Consider the following 6,613-nt stretch of genomic DNA (forward strand, 5'->3'; position numbering starts at 1 on the left):
ACATCTGTATGAACTGGTGGAATAACCTTGCTTGTTCTATAAAACAAACAAACAAACAAAAACAAACAAACAAACATTAACTTTATTTAGCAAAGTAAAATCATTTATTATTATATCAAAATTTTGTGGAAAATAACAAAATTATATTAATAAAGCTCAGCATAAGGAAGTTATAATTACATTGGAGCTTATGACAGCAAATAACTGCATATGAGTTTTGGAAAGAAGTACACAGCTACTTGAAAGGTAAATAGTTTTCAGTTGTCCCTAAAGTCTATACTGACGTTCGTTGAAAGAGCTGTTCTTCATAAATCAGAATAGAAAAAAGGCATCTGTGAGACATGCTTTCCCAGGTTTAATAGTACTATTGTTAATTGCTTTTCTTCTTTATATTATAATAAATAACATTCATGTCATTAATAACTATGAAGTTCTGATGGTAAACAGCTATAGATGAAAAGTCCTGAAAGTCCCTGGAGAGAAGATAATAGAAGAAAACCTTTGCTTCTAGAAGAGTAGAATTAGAATCTTATTTTCCACATAGGTATTACAAGATTCAAATTTTAGCTCAAGTATAATAAATCTACCTTTGCTGTGTCTTCCGTTAAAAAAAAAAAAAAAAAGAAAAAAAAAAGAAAAAAAAAAAGACTTGTCAGTACTAAATAATAACAATGTATATCCAAACTGCCAAAAGGTGACATTTCAGCTGGATTCTGTTACATAAAAACACGCAGCTCTTAATTCTGTTTTGGCTGTTTATCAGCCTCATGTCAATGAGCTGGTTAAGAATCTCTAAATTTGCTATGCTGTGAATAGAACTCTGTAGGGACCTAGTTGTCACAATGACAGGCAATATAACATATGTAAAACAAGTCCAATTACTCCAGGAAAAGGCAAGTCTAACCAAGCAGTCATCTCATGTTTTATTACTTCGTCCTGTCAACCAGTACCTGCAAGAGACTAATGCCTACAGCTTCAGGTACAAACACTGTTCTACAGAGGACTGCTGATTTGTCAATGCAGAAATCTTCTGTGAAGGGAATTTGATTTTGAAACATGACAAGATTTTTGGCAGCCCAGCTGTCAAGCTACTGAGACCCCCAGCCTGGTAAACTGTCAGATGACAACAATTCAGCATCCTAAACTCCCAGACTCCTTGGGGGCATTTCAGAATTTGTCTGTTTAACAGCCAGGGAAGAGTGTTTCCAGAGTTTCTAAGCACTGACTAAATGCCAGAACATCCATTATACTGATAAGAATCAAGGCATCTTTGAGACTTCAGACTAGACCCTCCAAATCCAGTGCTACCAGAGTAACCATGGCTCCCCATCTCACTGTGTTGTGTCAAACAGCCCACTAATGGTCTAAGGAGTCTCATATCAGGGTATAGGAATGCCAGGTCTCCATTTCTGAGATTGAGTTTACCTGTTAAGGTTGATAACACTTCCAGAGGTGGACATAGTTCTAGATAGATGGGTAGATGGATTCATAGTTCTGTCCCATGTGAACAGAAGCATAAACTGCTTGGCTGCCTGCAAAATTCTGGTGAAAAAATATGTTGCTTTCCCCCTCCACACAACCATGACTTTCCATAATAGAGTTCAGACTAACTCAGTTGAGCAAACCCTTTTTCAAGATGGAACAAATCTGCACAGTTTCACATATCCTTTTGCTGAATCTGTTTCACTGGAGACCTTCTAAACTGCCTCTCTGTGATCGTGTTTTCAAGAAATACTGAGGTTTGAAAATGTTTGTCTCTTTTGGAAAGTATCCTGGCCTCTTTTCTGATGCTTGCTTACTTTCCAGATGGATAAACTTCTTAAAAGAAAATCCTTAAGTCCTCTAAAGTGTGTTATGCTCTTGGCCCTACAAGATTCCCCACTTTGAGAAAGAACTAAAATATAGTGGTTTCAGTTTCAGTTTCTCAGAGATAAATGGCAACAGCCACAAACGACTAAAGTCTGCTCCAGCCGATATGATGTTTTATCTCCGGTGACTTTTTTCCTATGAGAAATGCTGTATGCTCCTTCTGAGTCCACAGTCATCTTGGTGTTATTAACCATAGTCTAGACAGGTACCAGTGTTTCAAGTGACACCTGCAATTGATCAGAAAGAGAACACCCTTATCAGCAATGTTGTTGAAGCCCAGTACAGGTTTATAGAACTTACATATATAACCCACATCTGTGAATAAACTAGAAAATCCAAGCAAAATATAGCTGAACGGATAAAAGTTTGTTGTTGAAAATCAAAATACATCTTTTCATTACAAATATACTCATTATTTATTAATTTATGCATTTGGGACCTGTAATTCACATCTCCACTCAACACCCTTCTCACTTTATTAATTTATCTATGTTCGATTATCACTTTTGTCACTGTCTTTACAGTACATTCATGCACTTTTTGGTTTCAGTAAATACTGCCTGGTAAGTGCTGCAGAATATCAGTGTTCACTCTCCTTAGGACAGGAGCCACAAAAGACATTGTTTATCAGGGAGAAGTAAAGGGACAAGACAGGAAAGTCTGATAATGATATCAAATAGTTTTGATTAATCTAGGGAAGTTTTATAATGAGCTCTATAATGATTTAAAAGCAGGTTGTAAAGCATCATATTAAAAAATAAATGCAAAGTACTGCACAGAGGAGGAAAAGCTCAAGTTATTAATAGACATTGATGGGTTCTATATAACATTGACAACGATAATCAGCTAGTAGAATCGCATTGGAGAGCTCTGTGAAGATGTTAAGTCCAACACACACGACTTCAAAAAGCAAAAGACCACAGTACATAAATGTAAAACTTCTGTGGTAATTTATAATACTTTAATAAATAATTAATAAACACACTACCTAATTAAGATTATAAATCACTACTAAAATCTTTACTTAGGAAAGTCTCCTGCAAATTTATGAGGTTTCATCAATTTAATCGATTTCCAGTTGTGAACTTAAATTTCTTTCACATGCCTTAGGTAATTAAAAATACTTTAATATATTTTAGTATTTCTTTAAAATAAAGTAACACTTTAGTATTACTTACAATGTCATGGTACAAAAAAAAAAATCACTAGTATTAACTTACAGGCAAGGATCTCTACATAAGATGAAGAATACTTAATATCAAGTAACAGCATACAGAAAAAACTAGTCAGATGTATAAAAAGATATTTTAATCACTACCTCTGCAGATGGTTTTATGAGGGTGATCACAGTCAAGAAATTTAAAATTCCCATTTTGTTTGCTAAGATTATCTATGTTCTTGAATTATTGCCAAGAATGCCACTCTTACATATCAGTCTAAAGAGAGAAATGCATCTGAAGAGTGAGAATTATGTATAGCAACCATGTTTTCAGGATACTAAAGATTATTTTCATACAAGGACATGTAAGGATTTTCATGCATCTAAGTCCAAATTAGGCTTCTCTAAACAAATTTACAGAAAATGTTGTAGCAAATTTACAGAAAATGTTGTAGCAAATTTACAGAAAATGTTGGGGTAATATTGCTACTAGCCTATCAGTGAAGTCTGTGAGTTGATTGTTTGTCCTCAATAGTCCATAAGCTTTAGAACTACTAAATAAGGAATAAATACCTGGTCCTTAAATATTAACAAACTGTTGTTCATCACAGAAAGACAGATCAGCAAACTGTTACATAAATCATGAGCAATATGTTTGTGACAAAAAACTACGTGTTACTGTGAGGGTGGGTGTGTAACACACCCTTAAAGAATTACCACAGATTGTTCCAATTGTTGCCACCTTGTTCTTAGGGGTCTCATGGATGATAGATCTAAAAACCTGTCTTAGAATTTGAAAAAGTATTTCACAAGCTAGAGAGCATGTATGTATATATATGCACCCAAATTTAGAAAATATAAAATACCCCACTTCTAATGTTACCCATTTATATTAACTACTTAACCTAGAAATGCCGTTGTAATAAAAAGAAAGTCTTCTTCCAATCCAGATAACTATAATAAAGGCACAAATTGGAAAGTACAGTATACACAACATATAAAAAGTTCAAATAGAAAGACACTAACCAGAATAAGCAGCAAGAACGTATCTGCAAGCTACGTAGGTGTTTGTAAAGCACCATAAGAAGGATCCAGGCTAACCAGTGTGGGTAAAGCAAGGAGGAAAACAGTGGTGGAAGGGCTGCCCTGTGAAGGGTGCTGTTGCCTACCTCCTGAGGCCAATTTTAGACAGATGTTTGAGGACAGTTGCTGGAAAGTCAGATATTGTTGGCACTTCATATACAGTTTTGACAGCTGTAAATTCTTCAAGGGATTCGAAATAAATAAAAGAAGTTAAGCAGATGAAGTAGACTTAAAATTTTGTTTTGTCTTCAGTATTTTTTTTTTTCGTTCTTTAAGAACGTGATTCTATTTCTTACTTAGAAACTTGATCAAGCAATATTCTTTTCTTAAGTTGTTGTACTGCTTTTGTTCTACCATATATTTCAATCAGGTTCAGGCACCCTGAGATGTATTTAAAAAAATTAGCAGCAGGAAGCTGTGAATGGCCAACTTTAACAATACCAAACTGCTTACCTGAGATATCTCTATGTCTCAAGATTGTCTCTTTACTTCAGAGATATATAGAATCATAGAAACATTTATGTTGGAAAAGGTCTCTAAGATCATCTAGTCTAACCTTTAACCTAGCACTGCCAAGTCCACCATTAACCCTGTCACTAAGCTCTACATCTACACGTTTTTGGAAGACCTACAGGAATGGTGACTCAACTACTTCCCTGGGCATGCTGTTCCAACACGTCACGCACTTATGGTGAAGAAATTTTTCCTGATTTCCAACCTAAACCTCTCCTGGCACAACTTGAGGCCATTTCCTCTTGTCTTATCACTTGGTGCTTGGGAGAAAACACTGATTCCCACCTCGTTATAGCCTCCTTTAAGGTAATTGTAGAGCTCAAAAGGGTCTCCCATGAGCCTTTTCTCCAGGCTAAACAACCTCAGCTCCCTCAGCCACTCCTCATAGGTTTGTTCACTAGACCCCCCACCAGCTTGATTGCCCTTCTTTGGACACATTCCAGCAATGTTCTTGTAATCAGGCCTCAGCAGAGCCAAGTACAGAGGGACAATCACTTCCCTAGTCCTGCTGGCCACACCATTTCTGATACAAGCCAGGATGCTGTTGGCCTTCCTGGCCACCTGAGCATGCTGCTGGCTCATATTCTGCTGGCTGAATACCCCCAGGTCCCTTTCTGCCAGGCAGCTTTCCAGACATTCTTCTCCCAGCGTGGAGTTGTTGTGCCCCAAGTGCAGGATCTGGCATTTAGCCTTTTTGAACTTAGTATATTTGGCCTCGGCCCATCAGCCCAGCCTTTCCAGATCCCTCTGCAGAGCTCTCCTACTCTTGAGCAGATCAACACTCATGCCTAACCTGGTGTCATCTGCAAGCTTACTGAGGGTGCACTCGATCCCTTCATCCAGATCACTGATAAAGATACTTAAGAGAAGTGGCCCCAATACTGATCCCTGGGGGGACACCACTAGCGACCGGCCTCCAGCTGGATTTAACTACATCCACTATAACTCTTTGGGCCTGGCCACCCAACCAGTTCTTAACCCAACAAAGTTATCCTGGTTTTGGCTAGGATAGAGTTAATTTCCCTCCTAGTAGCTGGTAGGGTGCTGTGTTTGGGATTTAGGATGAGAATAATGTTGATATCACACTGATGCTTTAATTGTTGCAGAGCAGTGCTTACACTAAGCCAAGGACTTTTCAGCTTCTCACACTGTCCTGCCAGAGAGCAGGCTGGGGGTGCAGCAGGAGCTGGGAGGGGACAGACCCAGGACAGCTGACCCCAACTGGCCAAAGGGATGTCCCATGCCATGTGGTGTCATGCTGAACAATTAATATGTGGGGGCTGGCCGGGGTGGGGGAACTGGCTGCTTGGGGATAGGCTGGGCATCAGTCAGTGGATGGTGAGCAATTTCACAGTGCATCACTCGTTTCGTACACATTATTAGTAGTAATACTATTATCATTGCTATTATTATTTTCCTTTCTTTTCTATCATAATAAACTGCCTCTATCTCAATCCACAGGCTTTCATTTTTTTTTTCTGATTCTCTCCCCCATCCCAGAGAGGGAGGGGGAAGAGTGAGCTAATGGCTGTGTGGTGCCTAGCTGCCGGCCTGGTTTAAACCACAACAGAAGTGTACACCCATCCAAGCCATAGGCAGCCAGTTTCTTCAGAATGCTGTGGGAAATGGTGTCAAAAGCCTGACTGAAGTCACCATTACCTAGTATCCCCAATATTTCTTAGGAACAAATAAAATAAAATAAAATAAAATAAAATAAAATAAAATAAAATAAAATAAAATAAAATAAAATAAAATATAAAATAAAATAAAATAAAATAAAATAAAATAAAATAAAATAAAATAAAATAATAAGCAAAAAAGCTTTCATTACAAAAAATTGTAATCATACCAAAAGAGAAAAAAACAGTTTGATCTTGAATTTACTTTGAACCTTAAGGCTTCTCCTCTGTCCATTCCTACCAAATAATAATGATGATGATGATGATAATAATAATAATAATAAAAAAATAACCATTTAAAAATAAGCAG

General features: G+C 37.2%; 1 long non-coding RNA gene across 1 annotated transcript; it reads right to left on the minus strand.

Annotated features, from left to right (window-relative positions):
• Window positions 1-210: 210 nt before the first annotated feature.
• Window positions 211-5,332, minus strand: LOC310890007. Its single transcript, XR_014576965.1, has 3 exons — window positions 4,565-5,332; window positions 4,055-4,291; window positions 211-2,096 (listed from the first exon to the last, which is right to left on the minus strand). It is a non-coding gene; the product is annotated as an uncharacterized lncRNA (long non-coding RNA).
• Between the last annotated feature and the right edge of the window lie 1,281 nt (window positions 5,333-6,613).

The sequence above is a fragment of the Anser anser genome (genome assembly GCF_964211835.1).
Source record: "Anser anser genome assembly, chromosome: Z".
Lineage (NCBI taxonomy): Eukaryota > Metazoa > Chordata > Aves > Anseriformes > Anatidae > Anser > Anser anser.